The sequence below is a fragment of the Mobula birostris genome, chromosome 8, assembly GCF_030028105.1.
Source record: "Mobula birostris isolate sMobBir1 chromosome 8, sMobBir1.hap1, whole genome shotgun sequence".
NCBI lineage: Eukaryota > Metazoa > Chordata > Chondrichthyes > Myliobatiformes > Myliobatidae > Mobula > Mobula birostris.
The window spans coordinates 110,554,473-110,578,906 of record NC_092377.1 but is presented as its reverse complement, the minus strand read 5'-3'; positions in this window follow the sequence as shown (position 1 = coordinate 110,578,906).

Here is a 24,434-nt window from a genome sequence, read left to right as displayed (position 1 = left end):
ATAGGTTCATAGAGCACTACAGCACAGAGTCATAGAGTCATAGAGCACTACAGCACAGAGTCATGGAGCACTACAGCACAGAGTCATAGAGCACTACAGCACAGAGTCATAGAGTCATAGAGCACTACAGCACAGAGTCATGGAGTCATAGAGCACTATAGCACAGAGTCATAGAGCACTACAGCACAGAGTTATACAGCAGTACAGCACAGAGTCATAGAGTCAGAGAGCACTACAGCACAGAGTCATAGAGTACTACGGCACAGAGTGATAGGTTCATAGAGCACTACAGCACAGAGTCATAGAGTCATAGAGCACTACAGCACAGAGTCATGGAGCACTACAGCACAGAGTCATAGAGCACTACAGCACAGAGTCATAGAGTCAGAGAGCACTATAGCACCGAATTATAGAGCACAGCAGCACAGACTCATAGAGTCATAGAGCAATACAGCACAGTGTCATAGAGTCATAGAGCACTACAGCACAGAGTCATGGAGTCATAGAGCACTACAGCACAGAGTCATGGAGTCATAGAGCACTATAGCACAGAGTCATAGAGCACTACAGCACAGAGTTATACAGCAGTACAGCACAGAGTCATAGAGTCAGAGAGCACTACAGCACAGAGTCATAGAGTACTACAGCACAGAGTGATAGGTTCATAGAGCACTACAGCACAGAGTCATAGAGTCATAGAGCACTACAGCACAGAGTCATGGAGCACTACAGCACAGAGTCATAGAGCACTACAGCACAGAGTCATAGAGTCATAGAGCACTACAGCACAGAGTCATTGAGTCATAAAGCACTACAGCACAGTCACAGAGTCATAGAGCACTACAGCACAGAGTCATAGAGTCAGAGAGCACTTTAGCACCGAGTTATAGAGCACAACAGCACAGAGTCATAGAGTCATAGAGCACTACAGCACAGAGTCATAGAGTCAGAGAGCACTATAGCACCGAGTTATAGAGCACAACAGCACAGACTCATAGAGTCATAGAGCAATACAGCACAGTGTCATAGAGTCATAGAGCACTACAGCACAGAGTCATGGAGTCATAGAGCACTACAGCACAGAGTCATGGAGTCATAGAGCGCTATAGCACAGAGTCATAGAGCACTACAGCACAGAGTTATACAGCAGTACAGCACAGAGTCATAGAGTCAGAGAGCACTACAGCACAGAGTCATAGAGTACTACAGCACAGAGTGATAGGTTCATAGAGCACTACAGCACAGAGTCATAGAGTCATAGAGTACTACAGCACAGAGTCATAGAGTCAGAGAGCACTATAGCACCGAGTTATAGAGCACAACAGCACAGACTCATAGAGTCATAGAGCAATTCAGCACAGTGTCATAGAGTCATAGAGCACTACAGCACAGAGTCATGGAGTCATAGAGCACTACAGCACAGAGTCATGGAGTCATAGAGCAATACAGCACAGTGTCATAGAGTCATAGAGCACTACAGCACAGAGTCATGGAGTCATAGAGCACTACAGCACAGAGTCATAGAGTCATAGAGCACTACAGCACAGAGTCATGGAGCACTACAGCACAGAGTCATAGAGCACTACAGCACAGAGTCATAGAGTCAGAGAGCACTATAGCACCGAATTATAGAGCACAGCAGCACAGACTCATAGAGTCATAGAGCAATACAGCACAGTGTCATAGAGTCATAGAGCACTACAGCACAGAGTCATGGAGTCATAGAGCACTACAGCACAGAGTCATGGAGTCATAGAGCACTATAGCACAGAGTCATAGAGCACTACAGCACAGAGTCATAGAGTCATAGAGCACTACAGCACAGAGTCATGGAGCACTACAGCACAGAGTCATAGAGCACTACAGCACAGAGTCATAGAGTCAGAGAGCACTATAGCACCGAATTATAGAGCACAGCAGCACAGACTCATAGAGTCATAGAGCAATACAGCACAGTGTCATAGAGTCATAGAGCACTACAGCACAGAGTCATGGAGTCATAGAGCACTACAGCACAGAGTCATGGAGTCATAGAGCACTATAGCACAGAGTCACAGAGCACTACAGCACAGAGTCATAGCGTCGGAGAGCACTACAGCACAGTCATAGACCACTACAGCACAGAGTCATAGAGCACTATAGTACAGAGTCATAGAGCACTGCAGCACAGAGTCGTAGAGTCATAGATCACTACAGCACAGAGTGATAGAGTCATAGAGCACTACAGCACCCAGTTATAGACTCACAGAGCACTACAGCACAGAGTCATAGAGTCATAGATCACTACAGAACAGAGTCATAGAGCACTACAGCACAAAGTCATAGATTCATAGATCACTATAGAACAGACTCATAGAGCACTAAAGCACAGAGTCATAGAGTCGGAGAGCACTACAGCACAGTCATAGAGCACTACAGCACAGAGTCATAGAGTACTATAGCACAGAGTCATGGAGCCATAGAGCACTACAGCACAGAGTCACAGAGCAGTAGAGCACAGAGTCATATAGTCAGAGAGCACTACAGCACAGAGTCATAGAGTCATAGAGCACTACAGCACAGAGTCATAGAGCTCTATAGCACAGAGTCATAGAGCACTATAGCACAGAGTCATAGTCGGAGAGCACCACAGCACAGTCATAGAGCACTACAGCACAGAGTCATAGAACACTACAGCACAGAGTCACAGAGCAGTACAGCAGAGAGTCATGTAGTCAGAGAGCACTACAGCACAGATTCATTCAGCACTACAGCACAGAGTCATAGAGTCATAGAGCACTACAGCACAGAGTCATAGAGTCATAGAGCACTACAGCACAGAGTCATGGAGCACTACAGCACTGAGTTATAGAGCACTACAGCACAGAGTCATAGAGTCATAGAGCACTACAGCACAGAGTCATGGAGCACTACAGCACAGAGTCATAGAGCACTACAGCACAGAGTCATAGAGTCATAGAGCACTACAGCACAGAGTCATTGAGTCATAAAGCACTACAGCACAGTCACAGAGTCATAGAGCACTACAGCACAGAGTCATAGAGTCAGAGCGCACTTTAGCACCGAGTTATAGAGCACAACAGCACAGAGTCATAGAGTCATAGAGCACTACAGCACAGAGTCATAGAGTCAGAGAGCACTATAGCACCGAGTTATAGAGCACAACAGCACAGACTCATAGAGTCATAGAGCAATTCAGCACAGTGTCATAGAGTCATAGAGCACTACAGCACAGAGTCATGGAGTCATAGAGCACTACAGCACAGAGTCATGGAGTCATAGAGCACTACAGCACAGAGTCATGGAGCACTACAGCACTGAGTTATAGAGCACTACAGCACAGAGTTATACAGCAGTACAGCACAGAGTCATAGAGTCAGAGAGCACTACAGCACAGAGTCATAGAGTACTACAGCACAGAGTGATAGGTTCATAGAGCACCAGAGCACAGAGTCATAGAGTCAGAGAGCACTACAGCACAGAGTCATAGAGTACTACAGCACAGAGTGATAGGTTCATAGAGCACTACAGCACAGAGTCATAGAGTCATAGAGCACTACAGCACAGAGTCATGGAGCACTACAGCACAGAGTCATAGAGCACTACAGCACAGAGTCATAGAGTCATAGAGCACTACAGCACAGAGTCATTGAGTCATAAAGCACTACAGCACAGTCACAGAGTCATAGAGCACTACAGCACAGAGTCATAGAGTCAGAGAGCACTTTAGCACCGAGTTATAGAGCACAACAGCACAGAGTCATAGAGTCATAGAGCACTACAGCACAGAGTCATAGAGTCAGAGAGCACTATAGCACCGAGTTATAGAGCACAACAGCACAGACTCATAGAGTCATAGAGCAATACAGCACAGTGTCATAGAGTCATAGAGCACTACAGCACAGAGTCATGGAGTCATAGAGCACTACAGCACAGAGTCATGGAGTCATAGAGCACTATAGCACAGAGTCATAGAGCACTACAGCACAGAGTTATACAGCAGTACAGCACAGAGTCATAGAGTCAGAGAGCACTACAGCACAGAGTCATAGAGTACTACAGCACAGAGTGATAGGTTCATAGAGCACTACAGCACAGAGTCATAGAGTCATAGAGCACTACAGCACAGAGTCATGGAGCACTACAGCACAGAGTCATAGAGCACTACAGCACAGAGTCATAGAGTCAGAGAGCACTATAGCACCGAATTATAGAGCACAGCAGCACAGACTCATAGAGTCATAGAGCAATACAGCACAGTGTCATAGAGTCATAGAGCACTACAGCACAGAGTCATGGAGTCATAGAGCACTACAGCACAGAGTCATGGAGTCATAGAGCACTATAGCACAGAGTCATAGAGCACTACAGCACAGAGTTATACAGCAGTACAGCACAGAGTCATAGAGTCAGAGAGCACTACAGCACAGAGTCATAGAGTACTACAGCACAGAGTGATAGGTTCATAGAGCACTACAGCACAGAGTCATAGAGTCATAGAGCACTACAGCACAGAGTCATGGAGCACTACAGCACAGAGTCATAGAGCACTACAGCACAGAGTCATAGAGTCATAGAGCACTACAGCACAGAGTCATTGAGTCATAAAGCACTACAGCACAGTCACAGAGTCATAGAGCACTACAGCACAGAGTCATAGAGTCAGAGAGCACTTTAGCACCGAGTTATAGAGCACAACAGCACAGAGTCATAGAGTCATAGAGCACTACAGCACAGAGTCATAGAGTCAGAGAGCACGAGAGCACCGAGTTATAGAGCACAACAGCACAGACTCATAGAGTCATAGAGCAATACAGCACAGTGTCATAGAGTCATAGAGCACTACAGCACAGAGTCATGGAGTCATAGAGCACTACAGCACAGAGTCATGGAGTCATAGAGCGCTATAGCACAGAGTCATAGAGCACTACAGCACAGAGTTATACAGCAGTACAGCACAGAGTCATAGAGTCAGAGAGCACTACAGCACAGAGTCATAGAGTACTACAGCACAGAGTGATAGGTTCATAGAGCACTACAGCACAGAGTCATAGAGTCATAGAGTACTACAGCACAGAGTCACAGAGCACTACAGCACAGAGTCATAGCGTCGGAGAGCACTACAGCACAGTCATAGACCACTACAGCACAGAGTCATAGAGCACTATAGTACAGAGTCATAGAGCACTGCAGCACAGAGTCGTAGAGTCATAGATCACTACAGCACAGAGTGATAGAGTCATAGAGCACTACAGCACCCAGTTATAGACTCACAGAGCACTACAGCACAGAGTCATAGAGTCATAGATCACTACAGAACAGAGTCATAGAGCACTACAGCACAAAGTCATAGATTCATAGATCACTATAGAACAGACTCATAGAGCACTAAAGCACAGAGTCATAGAGTCGGAGAGCACTACAGCACAGTCATAGAGCACTACAGCACAGAGTCATAGAGTACTATAGCACAGAGTCATGGAGCCATAGAGCACTACAGCACAGAGTCACAGAGCAGTAGAGCACAGAGTCATATAGTCAGAGAGCACTACAGCACAGAGTCATAGAGTCATAGAGCACTACAGCACAGAGTCATAGAGCTCTATAGCACAGAGTCATAGAGCACTATAGCACAGAGTCATAGTCGGAGAGCACCACAGCACAGTCATAGAGCACTACAGCACAGAGTCATAGAACACTACAGCACAGAGTCACAGAGCAGTACAGCAGAGAGTCATGTAGTCAGAGAGCACTACAGCACAGATTCATTCAGCACTACAGCACAGAGTCATAGAGTCATAGAGCACTACAGCACAGAGTCATAGAGTCATAGAGCACTACAGCACAGAGTCATGGAGCACTACAGCACTGAGTTATAGAGCACTACAGCACAGAGTCATAGAGTCATAGAGCACTACAGCACAGAGTCATGGAGCACTACAGCACAGAGTCATAGAGCACTACAGCACAGAGTCATAGAGTCATAGAGCACTACAGCACAGAGTCATTGAGTCATAAAGCACTACAGCACAGTCACAGAGTCATAGAGCACTACAGCACAGAGTCATAGAGTCAGAGAGCACTTTAGCACCGAGTTATAGAGCACAACAGCACAGAGTCATAGAGTCATAGAGCACTACAGCACAGAGTCATAGAGTCAGAGAGCACTATAGCACCGAGTTATAGAGCACAACAGCACAGACTCATAGAGTCATAGAGCAATTCAGCACAGTGTCATAGAGTCATAGAGCACTACAGCACAGAGTCATGGAGTCATAGAGCACTACAGCACAGAGTCATGGAGTCATAGAGCACTACAGCACAGAGTCATGGAGCACTACAGCACTGAGTTATAGAGCACTACAGCACAGAGTTATACAGCAGTACAGCACAGAGTCATAGAGTCAGAGAGCACTACAGCACAGAGTCATAGAGTACTACAGCACAGAGTGATAGGTTCATAGAGCACCAGAGCACAGAGTCATAGAGTCAGAGAGCACTACAGCACAGAGTCATAGAGTACTACAGCACAGAGTGATAGGTTCATAGAGCACTACAGCACAGAGTCATAGAGTCATAGAGCACTACAGCACAGAGTCATGGAGCACTACAGCACAGAGTCATAGAGCACTACAGCACAGAGTCATAGAGTCATAGAGCACTACAGCACAGAGTCATTGAGTCATAAAGCACTACAGCACAGTCACAGAGTCATAGAGCACTACAGCACAGAGTCATAGAGTCAGAGAGCACTTTAGCACCGAGTTATAGAGCACAACAGCACAGAGTCATAGAGTCATAGAGCACTACAGCACAGAGTCATAGAGTCAGAGAGCACTATAGCACCGAGTTATAGAGCACAACAGCACAGACTCATAGAGTCATAGAGCAATACAGCACAGTGTCATAGAGTCATAGAGCACTACAGCACAGAGTCATGGAGTCATAGAGCACTACAGCACAGAGTCATGGAGTCATAGAGCACTATAGCACAGAGTCATAGAGCACTACAGCACAGAGTTATACAGCAGTACAGCACAGAGTCATAGAGTCAGAGAGCACTACAGCACAGAGTCATAGAGTACTACAGCACAGAGTGATAGGTTCATAGAGCACTACAGCACAGAGTCATAGAGTCATAGAGCACTACAGCACAGAGTCATGGAGCACTACAGCACAGAGTCATAGAGCACTACAGCACAGAGTCATAGAGTCAGAGAGCACTATAGCACCGAATTATAGAGCACAGCAGCACAGACTCATAGAGTCATAGAGCAATACAGCACAGTGTCATAGAGTCATAGAGCACTACAGCACAGAGTCATGGAGTCATAGAGCACTACAGCACAGAGTCATGGAGTCATAGAGCACTATAGCACAGAGTCATAGAGCACTACAGCACAGAGTTATACAGCAGTACAGCACAGAGTCATAGAGTCAGAGAGCACTACAGCACAGAGTCATAGAGTACTACAGCACAGAGTGATAGGTTCATAGAGCACTACAGCACAGAGTCATAGAGTCATAGAGCACTACAGCACAGAGTCATGGAGCACTACAGCACAGAGTCATAGAGCACTACAGCACAGAGTCATAGAGTCATAGAGCACTACAGCACAGAGTCATTGAGTCATAAAGCACTACAGCACAGTCACAGAGTCATAGAGCACTACAGCACAGAGTCATAGAGTCAGAGAGCACTTTAGCACCGAGTTATAGAGCACAACAGCACAGAGTCATAGAGTCATAGAGCACTACAGCACAGAGTCATAGAGTCAGAGAGCACGAGAGCACCGAGTTATAGAGCACAACAGCACAGACTCATAGAGTCATAGAGCAATACAGCACAGTGTCATAGAGTCATAGAGCACTACAGCACAGAGTCATGGAGTCATAGAGCACTACAGCACAGAGTCATGGAGTCATAGAGCGCTATAGCACAGAGTCATAGAGCACTACAGCACAGAGTTATACAGCAGTACAGCACAGAGTCATAGAGTCAGAGAGCACTACAGCACAGAGTCATAGAGTACTACAGCACAGAGTGATAGGTTCATAGAGCACTACAGCACAGAGTCATAGAGTCATAGAGTACTACAGCACAGAGTCACAGAGCACTACAGCACAGAGTCATAGCGTCGGAGAGCACTACAGCACAGTCATAGACCACTACAGCACAGAGTCATAGAGCACTATAGTACAGAGTCATAGAGCACTGCAGCACAGAGTCGTAGAGTCATAGATCACTACAGCACAGAGTGATAGAGTCATAGAGCACTACAGCACCCAGTTATAGACTCACAGAGCACTACAGCACAGAGTCATAGAGTCATAGATCACTACAGAACAGAGTCATAGAGCACTACAGCACAAAGTCATAGATTCATAGATCACTATAGAACAGACTCATAGAGCACTACAGCACAGAGTCATAGAGTCGGAGAGCACTACAGCACAGTCATAGAGCACTACAGCACAGAGTCATAGAGTACTATAGCACAGAGTCATGGAGCCATAGAGCACTACAGCACAGAGTCACAGAGCAGTAGAGCACAGAGTCATATAGTCAGAGAGCACTACAGCACAGAGTCATAGAGTCATAGAGCACTACAGCACAGAGTCATAGAGCTCTATAGCACAGAGTCATAGAGCACTATAGCACAGAGTCATAGTCGGAGAGCACCACAGCACAGTCATAGAGCACTACAGCACAGAGTCATAGAACACTACAGCACAGAGTCACAGAGCAGTACAGCAGAGAGTCATGTAGTCAGAGAGCACTACAGCACAGATTCATTCAGCACTACAGCACAGAGTCATAGAGTCATAGAGCACTACAGCACAGAGTCATAGAGTCATAGAGCACTACAGCACAGAGTCATGGAGCACTACAGCACTGAGTTATAGAGCACTACAGCACAGAGTCATAGAGTCATAGAGCACTACAGCACAGAGTCATGGAGCACTACAGCACAGAGTCATAGAGCACTACAGCACAGAGTCATAGAGTCATAGAGCACTACAGCACAGAGTCATTGAGTCATAAAGCACTACAGCACAGTCACAGAGTCATAGAGCACTACAGCACAGAGTCATAGAGTCAGAGAGCACTTTAGCACCGAGTTATAGAGCACAACAGCACAGAGTCATAGAGTCATAGAGCACTACAGCACAGAGTCATAGAGTCAGAGAGCACTATAGCACCGAGTTATAGAGCACAACAGCACAGACTCATAGAGTCATAGAGCAATTCAGCACAGTGTCATAGAGTCATAGAGCACTACAGCACAGAGTCATGGAGTCATAGAGCACTACAGCACAGAGTCATGGAGTCATAGAGCACTACAGCACAGAGTCATGGAGCACTACAGCACTGAGTTATAGAGCACTACAGCACAGAGTTATACAGCAGTACAGCACAGAGTCATAGAGTCAGAGAGCACTACAGCACAGAGTCATAGAGTACTACAGCACAGAGTGATAGGTTCATAGAGCACCAGAGCACAGAGTCATAGAGTCAGAGAGCACTACAGCACAGAGTCATAGAGTACTACAGCACAGAGTGATAGGTTCATAGAGCACTACAGCACAGAGTCATAGAGTCATAGAGCACTACAGCACAGAGTCATGGAGCACTACAGCACAGAGTCATAGAGCACTACAGCACAGAGTCATAGAGTCATAGAGCACTACAGCACAGAGTCATTGAGTCATAAAGCACTACAGCACAGTCACAGAGTCATAGAGCACTACAGCACAGAGTCATAGAGTCAGAGAGCACTTTAGCACCGAGTTATAGAGCACAACAGCACAGAGTCATAGAGTCATAGAGCACTACAGCACAGAGTCATGGAGCACTACAGCACAGAGTCATAGAGCACTACAGCACAGAGTCATAGAGTCATAGAGCACTACAGCACAGAGTCATTGAGTCATAAAGCACTACAGCACAGTCACAGAGTCATAGAGCACTACAGCACAGAGTCATAGAGTCAGAGAGCACTTTAGCACCGAGTTATAGAGCACAACAGCACAGAGTCATAGAGTCATAGAGCACTACAGCACAGAGTCATAGAGTCAGAGAGCACTATAGCACCGAGTTATAGAGCACAACAGCACAGACTCATAGAGTCATAGAGCAATTCAGCACAGTGTCATAGAGTCATAGAGCACTACAGCACAGAGTCATGGAGTCATAGAGCACTACAGCACAGAGTCATGGAGTCATAGAGCACTACAGCACAGAGTCATGGAGCACTACAGCACTGAGTCATAGAGCACTACAGCACAGAGTCATAGAGTCAGAGAGCACTTTAGCACCGAGTTATAGAGCACAACAGCACAGAGTCATAGAGTCATAGAGCACTACAGCACAGAGTCATGGAGCACTACAGCACAGAGTCATAGAGCACTACAGCACAGAGTCATAGAGTCATAGAGCACTACAGCACAGAGTCATTGAGTCATAAAGCACTACAGCACAGTCACAGAGTCATAGAGCACTACAGCACAGAGTCATAGAGTCAGAGAGCACTTTAGCACCGAGTTATAGAGCACAACAGCACAGAGTCATAGAGTCATAGAGCACTACAGCACAGAGTCATAGAGTCAGAGAGCACTATAGCACCGAGTTATAGAGCACAACAGCACAGACTCATAGAGTCATAGAGCAATTCAGCACAGTGTCATAGAGTCATAGAGCACTACAGCACAGAGTCATGGAGTCATAGAGCACTACAGCACAGAGTCATGGAGTCATAGAGCACTACAGCACAGAGTCATGGAGCACTACAGCACTGAGTTATAGAGCACTACAGCACAGAGTTATACAGCAGTACAGCACAGAGTCATAGAGTCAGAGAGCACTACAGCACAGAGTCATAGAGTACTACAGCACAGAGTGATAGGTTCATAGAGCACCAGAGCACAGAGTCATAGAGTCAGAGAGCACTACAGCACAGAGTCATAGAGTACTACAGCACAGAGTGATAGGTTCATAGAGCACTACAGCACAGAGTCATAGAGTCATAGAGCACTACAGCACAGAGTCATGGAGCACTACAGCACAGAGTCATAGAGCACTACAGCACAGAGTCATAGAGTCATAGAGCACTACAGCACAGAGTCATTGAGTCATAAAGCACTACAGCACAGTCACAGAGTCATAGAGCACTACAGCACAGAGTCATAGAGTCAGAGAGCACTTTAGCACCGAGTTATAGAGCACAACAGCACAGAGTCATAGAGTCATAGAGCACTACAGCACAGAGTCATAGAGTCAGAGAGCACTATAGCACCGAGTTATAGAGCACAACAGCACAGACTCATAGAGTCATAGAGCAATACAGCACAGTGTCATAGAGTCATAGAGCACTACAGCACAGAGTCATGGAGTCATAGAGCACTACAGCACAGAGTCATGGAGTCATAGAGCACTATAGCACAGAGTCATAGAGCACTACAGCACAGAGTTATACAGCAGTACAGCACAGAGTCATAGAGTCAGAGAGCACTACAGCACAGAGTCATAGAGTACTACAGCACAGAGTGATAGGTTCATAGAGCACTACAGCACAGAGTCATAGAGTCATAGAGCACTACAGCACAGAGTCATGGAGCACTACAGCACAGAGTCATAGAGCACTACAGCACAGAGTCATAGAGTCAGAGAGCACTATAGCACCGAATTATAGAGCACAGCAGCACAGACTCATAGAGTCATAGAGCAATACAGCACAGTGTCATAGAGTCATAGAGCACTACAGCACAGAGTCATGGAGTCATAGAGCACTACAGCACAGAGTCATGGAGTCATAGAGCACTATAGCACAGAGTCATAGAGCACTACAGCACAGAGTTATACAGCAGTACAGCACAGAGTCATAGAGTCAGAGAGCACTACAGCACAGAGTCATAGAGTACTACAGCACAGAGTGATAGGTTCATAGAGCACTACAGCACAGAGTCATAGAGTCATAGAGCACTACAGCACAGAGTCATGGAGCACTACAGCACAGAGTCATAGAGCACTACAGCACAGAGTCATAGAGTCATAGAGCACTACAGCACAGAGTCATTGAGTCATAAAGCACTACAGCACAGTCACAGAGTCATAGAGCACTACAGCACAGAGTCATAGAGTCAGAGAGCACTTTAGCACCGAGTTATAGAGCACAACAGCACAGAGTCATAGAGTCATAGAGCACTACAGCACAGAGTCATAGAGTCAGAGAGCACGAGAGCACCGAGTTATAGAGCACAACAGCACAGACTCATAGAGTCATAGAGCAATACAGCACAGTGTCATAGAGTCATAGAGCACTACAGCACAGAGTCATGGAGTCATAGAGCACTACAGCACAGAGTCATGGAGTCATAGAGCGCTATAGCACAGAGTCATAGAGCACTACAGCACAGAGTTATACAGCAGTACAGCACAGAGTCATAGAGTCAGAGAGCACTACAGCACAGAGTCATAGAGTACTACAGCACAGAGTGATAGGTTCATAGAGCACTACAGCACAGAGTCATAGAGTCATAGAGTACTACAGCACAGAGTCACAGAGCACTACAGCACAGAGTCATAGCGTCGGAGAGCACTACAGCACAGTCATAGACCACTACAGCACAGAGTCATAGAGCACTATAGTACAGAGTCATAGAGCACTGCAGCACAGAGTCGTAGAGTCATAGATCACTACAGCACAGAGTGATAGAGTCATAGAGCACTACAGCACCCAGTTATAGACTCACAGAGCACTACAGCACAGAGTCATAGAGTCATAGATCACTACAGAACAGAGTCATAGAGCACTACAGCACAAAGTCATAGATTCATAGATCACTATAGAACAGACTCATAGAGCACTACAGCACAGAGTCATAGAGTCGGAGAGCACTACAGCACAGTCATAGAGCACTACAGCACAGAGTCATAGAGTACTATAGCACAGAGTCATGGAGCCATAGAGCACTACAGCACAGAGTCACAGAGCAGTAGAGCACAGAGTCATATAGTCAGAGAGCACTACAGCACAGAGTCATAGAGTCATAGAGCACTACAGCACAGAGTCATAGAGCTCTATAGCACAGAGTCATAGAGCACTATAGCACAGAGTCATAGTCGGAGAGCACCACAGCACAGTCATAGAGCACTACAGCACAGAGTCATAGAACACTACAGCACAGAGTCACAGAGCAGTACAGCAGAGAGTCATGTAGTCAGAGAGCACTACAGCACAGATTCATTCAGCACTACAGCACAGAGTCATAGAGTCATAGAGCACTACAGCACAGAGTCATAGAGTCATAGAGCACTACAGCACAGAGTCATGGAGCACTACAGCACTGAGTTATAGAGCACTACAGCACAGAGTCATAGAGTCATAGAGCACTACAGCACAGAGTCATGGAGCACTACAGCACAGAGTCATAGAGCACTACAGCACAGAGTCATAGAGTCATAGAGCACTACAGCACAGAGTCATTGAGTCATAAAGCACTACAGCACAGTCACAGAGTCATAGAGCACTACAGCACAGAGTCATAGAGTCAGAGAGCACTTTAGCACCGAGTTATAGAGCACAACAGCACAGAGTCATAGAGTCATAGAGCACTACAGCACAGAGTCATAGAGTCAGAGAGCACTATAGCACCGAGTTATAGAGCACAACAGCACAGACTCATAGAGTCATAGAGCAATTCAGCACAGTGTCATAGAGTCATAGAGCACTACAGCACAGAGTCATGGAGTCATAGAGCACTACAGCACAGAGTCATGGAGTCATAGAGCACTACAGCACAGAGTCATGGAGCACTACAGCACTGAGTTATAGAGCACTACAGCACAGAGTCATAGAGTCATAGAGCACTACAGCACAGAGTCATGGAGCACTACAGCACAGAGTCATAGAGCACTACAGCACAGAGTCATAGAGTCATAGAGCACTACAGCACAGAGTCATTGAGTCATAAAGCACTACAGCACAGTCACAGAGTCATAGAGCACTACAGCACAGTCATAGAGTCAGAGAGCACTTTAGCACCGAGTTATAGAGCACAACAGCACAGAGTCATAGAGTCATAGAGCACTACAGCACAGAGTCATAGAGTCAGAGAGCACTATAGCACCGAGTTATAGAGCACAACAGCACACACTCATAGAGTCATAGAGCAATACAGCACAGTGTCATAGAGTCATAGAGCACTACAGCACAGAGTCATGGAGTCATAGAGCACTACAGCACAGAGTCATGGAGTCATAGAGCACTATAGCACAGAGTCATAGAGCACTACAGCACAGAGTTATACAGCAGTACAGCACAGAGTCATAGAGTCAGAGAGCACTACAGCACAGAGTCATAGAGTACTACAGCACAGAGTGATAGGTTCATAGAGCACTACAGCACAGAGTCATAGAGCACTACAGCACAGAGTTATAGAGTGAGAGAGCACAACAGCACAGTCATAGAATCATAGAGCACTACAGCTCAGAGTCATAGAGTCATAGAGCACTACAGCTCAGAGTCACAGAGCACAGATGCATAGAGTCATAGAGCACAGATGCATAGAGTCATAGAGCACTACGGCATAAAACAGCTCCTTTGGCCCATCTTGCTCATGCCGAAATTTTACTCTGCCTCGTTCCGTGAACCCCTACCTGGACCGTAACCCTCACAACCATAGTTCTTTGAAATGTTGAAATCAGACGTGCATCCACCACTTCCACTGGCAGCTCAATCCACACTCACTCTGCCCTCTGAGTGAGGAAGTTCCCTCTCACGTAACCCTTAAATAGTTCACCTTTCACCCTTAATTTGTCAGGTCTAGCTCTAGTTCTCCCTGTGCATTTGCAGAGTTTGCAAAGCTTAGCAGTATAGGCGAATGGGAAGTTAGACTGGTGCTCCATTCCTTCGCCGCACTCAGTCTTTTCGGAGGCTGTGGATCTCCTGCTTTTCAGACAGTTCTCCCTCTCTCCACTCCCAAAAAGAGGGGGTACCTCATTGAAAACTATCTAATTTTGAAAGATCTAGATAGACTGGATGTGGAGAGGATATTTCTTACAATAGGAGAGTCTAGGACCAGAGGGGACAGCCTCAGAACAGAAGGATGTCTCTTTTAACAAAGATGCAGGGAATTTCTTCAGCCAGATGGTGGTGAATGTGTGGAATTCATCGTCACAGACAGCTGTGGAAGCCAAGTCATTGGGTATATTTAAAGCAGAGGTTGATAGGTTTTTGATTTGTAATGGTGTCAAAGATTTTGGGAAGAAGGCAGGATAGTGGGGTTGAGAGGGATAATAAATCAGCTGCAATTGAATGGTGAAGTACATTTGATGGGCTGAACGGCCTAATTCTGTCCCTTTGTCTTATGGTCTTGTGGACTAAACCTCCGTCCACACAGAATGACCTTGCCTGAGTGTCAGGGACTGTTCCCTTGAGAGTGCCTGGTCATAGCTAGGTTGCAGTGACATTGGCTGGCAGGAATCTGATCAAAAAAGGAGTGACTTGCCCATAGGTCCTCTGTGGGTGATGTGACCCATCTGAACTGGTTGAGATGGTCTGAGTGCTGACAACAGTTCACTTATCCACTGAACTCAGAGGATTTTACATAGATGCTATTATCAAGATCTTTTCAAGTTCTTCCTGTTGCTTAGCCAAGTCTTGGAGGCACACAGAAGGACAGGAATCACTCGGCCTTGGTAGGCCATGGGTTTTGTGTTGGATTTGAGGGCTCTGCCTTCACAGAATCGTCTCCTCAGTTGGTCAAAAACAGGAGGCAAAAATGTCTATCTTCACTTGGCAATGATAACCGAGTTATGAGAAGTGATACACCTTTGACAGAATCTTGCTACAAATTTGAACTATTAGGCTGTTGGAGGACCTGACTCTTCCAGACTTTTAATGTAAGATCTACCTTCTCCCAAGCTTTGGTGCCATGTGCTTAGAAAAAAATGAACCACTGTTTGGATGATCTTGGTCTTTGAGAGCAGGCAACGCAGGAAGACTTCCCTGATGGATCCTCTCGAGTGACCCTTTCCTCCAGGGACTTTGGGGAAGGTAAAGTACAGCCAGAGTGAGGGAAGGTTGGTGGAATGGCTCAACTTTGCCTGGCCCCACTCTAGTTTGGATTGGTTCTGTAGTTGATCACAGCTTGCATGTCAGCGTGGAGCAGATGGAAGGTGGTGACAACTTTTTGTGGACGGACTCATTCAAGATGCATTCTCTCTTGATTAATGCAATCAGGAAATTTTGCTCCTGGAAATATCCTTGGAATGGTGACACAGTCGAGGTCACATCTGTTGTACCTCCTGATGGAAGGAATCCCCATTCTGACTCTGGACGGAATGGGGTGGAAGAAGAGGAGAAACCCAGTGGTGGAGTGTGGATGCTTTCTGTATTCACCACATTTGGACATATCCCTTCTTGATTTTATCATGGTTATGGCACTCCTCTGATCCCAGATGAGGAAGATGAGTTTGTTTCAGGACTATTTCCCTATTACAGTCAGTCAGCAGAAATTTCCCATTCTGGCTCCCTTCCTCCCCCTCCCTTCTTTCACCCATTCATCAACTCCCTCTGGTGCCCTTCCTCCTCCTCCTTCTCCCACGGACCCCTCTCCCGTCTTGTCAGATTCCTTCTTCTTTAACCCTTTACTTTTTCCAGCTATCACCTCTCAGCTTCTCAGCTGCATTCCTGTTTCCCCCACTCACCCACCTTTTCTCTCACCTGGTGTCACCGATCACCTGCCAGCTTGTACTCCTTCCCCACCCCGACATTCTTATTCTGGCTTTTCCCCCTTCCTTTACGGACCTGATGAAGGGTCTTAGCCCGAAGCGTAAACTCTTTATTCCCCTCCATAAATGTGGTCTGATCTGCTGAGTCCCTCCAGTATTTTGTGTGTTTCATCTCCTCCCGTTTCCTTGCTACTCTTCAAATGCTGATGGTCCTTTTGTTCCTTTGCAGAGCTGTGTAGGATCAAGAATGATTTTTTCCTTTGTTTACACTTTAATTACATTTTCAGGAGCTGGATTTGGCAAGGCAGCATTTACTGCTCATCTCAAAACATCGGATCTTCTGTCTTTCTGTGTTGAGTTAACTGCAGAACGGCTTCTGATCCTGCTGAAACCCTACAGTCTCCCTCTCCTCGTGCCCCCGCCCCACTAACCCCAGTCTCTGTCACTGGTTCAAAGTTCAAAATAAACTTATTATCAAAGTATATATACCATATAAAACCTTGAGAAACACAATAGAATTCACAAAAACCAAAGACAGACAAAGAACCATTGTGCAAAAAAGAACAAATCAGGTCAAGTTCACGAAAATGATTCCAGGATTAAACGGCTTGTTGTATGAAGAGCGTTTGGTGGCTCTGGGCCTGTATTCACTGGAATTCAGAAGAATGAAGGGTGACCTCATTGAAACCTATTGAATGTTGAATGGTGGAGAGAATATTTCCTATGGTGGGAGAGTCTAGAACCAGAGGAGACAGTCTCAGAATAGAGGAGCGTCTGTTTAGAATGGCAATGAGAAGGAATTTCTTTAGCCAGAGAGTGGTGAATCTAGGGAATTATTTCGCACAGGCAGCTCTGGAGGCCAAGTTTTATGTATATTTAAGGTAAGGGTTGATAGTTTCTTGATTGGTCAGGGCTTGAAGGGATATGGGGAGAAGGCAGGAGATTGGGGCTGAGAGGAAAATTGGATCAGCCATGATGAAATAGTGGAGCAGACTCAATGAGCCAAATAACAAGATTCTGCTCCTATATCTTATGGTCTTATGGTCTTAACATGTGCAAAGAAAAAGTACAGAAGTGCTTCTGGCTCTGCTGAAAATCCACCCCTCTCTCTTCAAAGCCCTCCCCTTCCCCCCCACCCACCACCATTCCCAGACTTTGTCACAGGAGGTGAGGCTTTGGGTTTTGGAGTAGGCCTGATGGAGCAGACTGTCAGAAGAAGGGAGGCTCAGAGACGGAGAACAGGACAGAGTAGAGGGGCAGATCAGGGGTGGGGAGTGAGGAGAATAGGGGACAGGATGTAGTGGGAGAGAGAGGAAGGAGGTAGGGATGGGGCAAGGGCAGGGCCAACAGAGGTTATGGTGGGGTCATGGACAGTGTGTTGTGGGAAGTGGATGTGGGCATGTGGAGAGGGAAGAGGGGAGGCTGTAGTGGGGAGGTTATTGAGAGGAAGCTAAGTGAGTGGGTGTGAGGTTATTGGGGATTGTCCTGGTGTCGGGATTGATCTGTGCTCTGTTGTTGGTATTTGTGATTTGTGTCAAAAATCAGACTGTCCTTCAGAATCCCAAAGTGAGGCTTCTCAGACTTTCTGGAGCCTTCTACGGCTGGTGTTTCCACCAGTGTGAGAACACTGCTGAGGCTTTTGCCTGTTTTGCTGTCCTTAAGCGTGATGAATGGATGCAGTGGCAACTCCCTCCCTCTCAGCCAAGGAGGTAGCTGAGTGGGGAGATGTCTGGGTGTGGACTGGTACAGTGTGTGGGAGTCACTCTGCCACTACACAAGGTTTGTGGATGGGGGCTGGGCCTGTTGAGGAGGTGGAGACCAGGATTAGAGTACATGCTCACACACATACTTCACACACTCACACTTCACAGAGAGAGTGAGAGACACGCACACTTACTTCACACACACACACACACACTGACATAGACACACACAAACACATGCACACCACACACACACTTCACAGAGAGAGAGAGACACTTACTTCACACAGAGAAACACACACACTTCACAGGGAGAGAGAGACATACACACACACACACACACATTCTTACAATCCCGCAGGTTTATTTACAGTACATGAATAAGTACAGACATGTAAAAACACAGTTACAAACACTTATACAGACAAGTGTGAGGTGTTGCACTGTCGGAGGACAAATCAGGCTGGGATCTATTCAGCGACTGGTTGGACACTGAGGATTGTGGTAGAATGGACGTTTCTGAGAATATAGGTTCATAATTGTTTGGAAGTGGTGTTATAGGTAGACAGGGTTGTAAAGAAAGCTTTTGGCACATTGGCCTTCATAAATCAAAATACTGAGCACAGAATTGGGATGTTATGTTGAAATACAAAATTCCAAGGGGTATAGACAGGGTAAATGCAAGCAGGCTTTTTCCATTGAAGTTGGGTGAGACTAGAACTAGAGGTCATGGATTAACGGTGAAAGGTGAAATGTTTAAGGGGAACGTGAGGGGTAACTTCTTTACTCAGAAGGCTGTGAGAGTGTGGAATGAGCTGCCAGTGGAAGTAGTTTATTTAAAAGAATTTTGGAGAGATACAAGGGGGTATGGAGGGCTCTGGTCCAGGTGCAGATCAATCGGACTAGGCAGAGTAATAGTTCGGCCTGGACTAAGTGAGCCAAAGGATCTGTTTCTGTGCGTAGTGTTCTATGACTGTGCTATGCCCGAACACAAAACACACAGACTGACCACAGGCACAAAAGATACACACAGTCCCACGTACACACTGAGAAACATACATATGTAGAAATACACATGCATCTGTACGTTTGAACACACACACACACACACACACACACACACACACACACACACACACACACACACACACACACACACACACACACACCATGCTGGAACAAGTGGACACTCTCGCACTCAAGTACACAATTACACACATGCATGTGCACAAAAACAGCAAGATACAAATGACCAATAAACACAAGCATACAGCTGCTGATACACACATAATACACACATGTATGTACATAAGCATATACATACATGAACACACATAGATAAGCTTATGTACAAGCATATACTGGCACAGATACAGGCAACCATGTGTGCACACATACACAATGAGTTATGCATGGGCACATACACATGACATGATCCTGCCTACCTCTCCGCTTATCTGTCCTTTCCCCTATCAGACACCACTGTCTCTTGTTTCCACCTCTTTTAGAGATCCACGCCTCTGCCTGCCTCACTAGGGCCGGAGAGCATCCTTCTACCTCTCCAGCTCCATCTTACTGCACGTTTCCTCGCGAACCATAAGGCCATAAGAGGTAGGAGCAGGGTTAGGCCATTCGGCCCATCGAGTCTGCTCCACCATTCCATCATGGCTGTTTTATCATCCCTCTCAATCCCATTCTCCTGCCTTCTCCCTGTTACGTTTGGTACCCTGACTAATCAAGAACCTGATAACCTCCACTTTAAATACACCCAATGGCTTGGCTTCCACAGCTGCCTGTGGTAATGAATTCCACAGGTTCGCCACCATCTGGATAAAGAAATTCATCCTCATCCCTTTTTGAAAGGAATGCACTGCACTTCTATTCTGAGGCTGTGCCCTGTGGTCCTACACTCGCCCAATATAGGAAACATACTCTCCATGTCCACTCTATCTAAGCCTTTCAATTTATGATATGTTTCAATGGGATCCTCTCTCAGTCGTCTAATCACCAGAGAGTACAAGCCCAGAGCCATCAAACACTCCTCATGTGTTAACCTTTCCATTTCCGGAACCATCTTCATGAACCTCTTCTGGACCCTCTCAAATGCCAGCACATCCATTCTTAGGTAAAGGGCCCGAAATAGCTTACTTTACTCCTAGGGCGATCTGACCAATATCTTATAAAGCCTCAGCATGACATCCTTGTTTGTATATTCTAGTCCCCTCAAAATGAAAGGTAACATTGCATTTGTCTTCCTCACCACTAACTCACCCTGCAAGTTAACCTCTATGGAATCCTGAACAAAGACTCCCAAGTCCCTCTGCACCTGATTTCTAAATTTGCTCCTTGTTTAGAAAATATTCTACGCCTTTATTCCTTTTACCGAAGTGCATGACCATACACTTCCCTACACTGTATTCCACCTGCCACTTCTTGGTTCATTCTCCAAATCTGTCCAAGTCCTTCTGCTTCCTCAACTCTACCTGCCCCTCCATCTATCTTTGTATTGTCCATAAACTTGGCCACAAAGCCATCAATTCCATCATCCAACTCATTGACATGAAGCGTGAAAAGGAGCAGTCCCAACACTGATGCCTACGGACCATCACTAGTCACTGGCAGCCAACCAGTAAATGTCTCCTTTAATCCACCATTGTCTGGTTCCTCAGCCAAGTTTGCAGCAGACAATGTGAAGAGCAGCAGGAATGCTAGATGAGTCCGCCTTCAGCTCTCCCCTCCCACTCATTCTTTCATCTCGCACAGGCATTGTTATGGTCAAGGGTGTGTACCTGGAAAGAACAACGCTCGCTCTCCAGTAAGAAACTGGCAATCATCGTCATTCCCAATGGATTAAGTCAGCAATCAAAGATGGTACAGGTGACACAATGCAATTATTTTCAGGCTTGTCTCAAGCGGTAGGGCAGGGGAGGGGAGGAGTTGGGGAGGACTGCGGTGAGACAGGTGGTGGGTGGGGTGCAGTTTCACTCTGTCTAACTTCTTTAAAAAGATAAGGAAACTCAAGGTAGGTGGCAAGGGCAGACAGCTCATGGTTTGAATATTTAATACTGAGCGAGTGAACTTGGATAGCTGGAAGAATAATTTCCTGCTGGGACTTGCTCAGTGAGGCTACAGAGAAATTAAACACTGCAGCGATAGTAGAGGCAAATCCATTTCTCTGAAGGGTGACCTTTTGGTCGCAGTGTGAAGGATGAAATGTTTTCAGTTCATTAGCTTCTGGGCTGATGACAAAATTTCTACTTTATTCTGAAGAGTTCATGATGTTCACCATTTATTAAATTCCTGAGCTGAAGAACTGCTTTGTGCTTGCAGATGCTTGTGAGTAACACGTTACAAAGCTTTTCAGCACTTTTAATGTCCAGGGTGCAAGAGAGTTGACTGAATTCTTTAACTCGCCAGTTGATGAAGATATATGTGCCCTGGGGAACAGTAGACCTGAAGCATATGTGGGTAATATTCGTGTAAAAATAAAAATCAGTTCACTGTTACCTCCACTGCACTCCAGAGCCAACACACTGAGAAAGATGCTGTTTGTAGCAACATACATCAAAACAAAGATCAACAGTTCGATTCGTCTGACACACCATCCCATCTTGGAATCGTATCACCAGTTCTCCAAGGTCGCAGGGTCCAAATGTTGAACAGGCTAGGACCCCATTCCTCAGAGCATAGGGGAAAGAGGAGAGATTTGACAGAAGTATACAAGGTTATAGGTAAGCAAGTTTGTTTTCACTGAAGTTGAGTGAAACTAGAAGTTATGGGTTAAGGGTGAAAGGTGAAATGTTTAAGGGGAACTTCTTCACTCAATGGGAGGTGAGAGTGAGGAACGAGCTGCCAGCACGAGTGGTGGATGCAGGCTCGATTTCACCATTTTGGTGAAATTTGGGTAGGTTCTTGCATGGGAGGGGTCTGACGGCTGTAGTCCAGGTATGGGTCGATGGGACTAGGCAGAATATGAGTTCAGCATGGACTAGATGGGCCAAAGGGCCTGTTTCTGTGCTATAGTGTTTAATGACTCTATGACTATGTGACTCTACATCAAAGGATTCAGTGATGCAGGGTTTTGACCTGAAGGATCAGCAATTCTTGCCCTTCCACAGATGCTGCTCAGCGTGAGCACCCTCCCAGTATAGTTGGCTGCTGTTATAAAAGATCCTTCTCATTTGTCTCTGGGCACATAGGATGGGTGATCCCTGTAACCCAGCTGGTCTACTGACCCCCTGGAGGGGTGAGCACAGTGACACATTCACCCATAGCTTTGGTATGTCGCCAAAGACCCTAGCAAATCTTTACAGATGTGAAGAGCATAGAAGTTTGTCAAACTTTTAGATAACATTTCATATCTTAGCAAACTTCTAATTAAGTAGCGGCACTGCCTTGCTTTCTTTGTAATGGCACTTACATTCTGAACCCAGGACAGATTCTCTGAAATGATAACACCAAGGAATTTAAAGTTACTGAACCTCTCCACCTCTGATTCCCTGATGAGGACTGGTTCATGGACCTCTAGTTTCCTCCTCCTGAAGTCAATAATCAGCTCCTTGATCTGGTTGACATTCAGTGAGAGATTGTTGTTGTGGTACCACTCAGCTGGATTTTCAATCTCCCCCCTATATGCTGCTTCATCACCACAATCTGATTCATCTCATACTTTGATTCGGCCAGCGACAGTGATGTCGTCAGCAAACTTGAATATGACATTGGAGCAGTGCTTAGCCTTGCAGTGATCAGCATCCATCAACAGAGAACCCTGCCTTTCGGGCCAGGATCCCTTCTCACTGCTGCCATCAGGAAGGGGTACAGGAGTCTCAGGACTCACACCACCAGATTCAGGAACAGTTGCTACCCTAGAACCACCAGGCTCTTGAACCCCTGTGGATAACTTCACTCACTTCATCACCAAACTAATTTCACAACCTATAGACTCACTTTCAAGGAATTTACAACCCATACACTCAACATTTGTTTGTTTATTTATTTATTATTTGTTCTTCTTTTTGTGTTTACACTAGATGTCATCTTTTGTTTCTCCATATTTATGTATAGATTATTTTGTTTCTTTGTATCTACTATGAATGCCCACAAGAAAATGAATCTCAGGGTAGTATTTGCTGACATATATATACTTTGATAATAAATTTACTTTGAATTTTGAATTTGATCCTGAGACCATGCCTGAAATAGTGTGTATTGCCCGGACACTGCTGTAATGAACTGATCTGTCTAAATGGCATGCAAGGCTGGTTTCTCACTCTACCTTCATACATACGATAATTCTACCAACTTTACCAATTTACTTCCTACCTGTGAATAGAAAGAAGATTCAACAACCGGATTCCTAGGATGGGGAATGACACAAGGAAAGATTAAACACATTGGACCTATTCTTTCTTGAGTTTGGAAAATGCGAATGCAAAACGTTCTTAAACAGCTCGACAGGATGGAAGAGGAGTGGTGTGTCTAGTACTGGTGACTACAGCCCAAGGGGGCCGGGCCGGCTACTCAGGACCAAGATGAAGCAAGAATTTCTTCACTCGGAAAGTGATGAATCATCCTACCCAAGTATTCTGTGGAAGTTCAGCTGCTGAGTATATTCAAGGCCAAGCCAAGGATTTTTTTTCATATATTAAGCCTGAAGGCACACACTCAACTATTCAGGAACTGAATATATACACTGTAATTCACAGTTATTATTATTATGTACTGCAGTGTACTGCTGTCGCATAACAACAAATTTCACCGCATTTGCCGGTGATATTATTCCTGTTCTGAAATGAAGGTCAGTGCAGGAGAGTGGAGCTGAGGTAAAAGACAATAGACTATGTTACTGAATGGCAGCAGGTATAACTGTCTAAATTGCTTACCTCTGCCTCTATTCCTTATGTTCACTCAACTGCTTCTTCCAGGTTAAGATTCAAGATTGTTTAATGTCATTTCCAGTACACAAGTGTAAAGGAGAATGAAATAATTGTTACTCC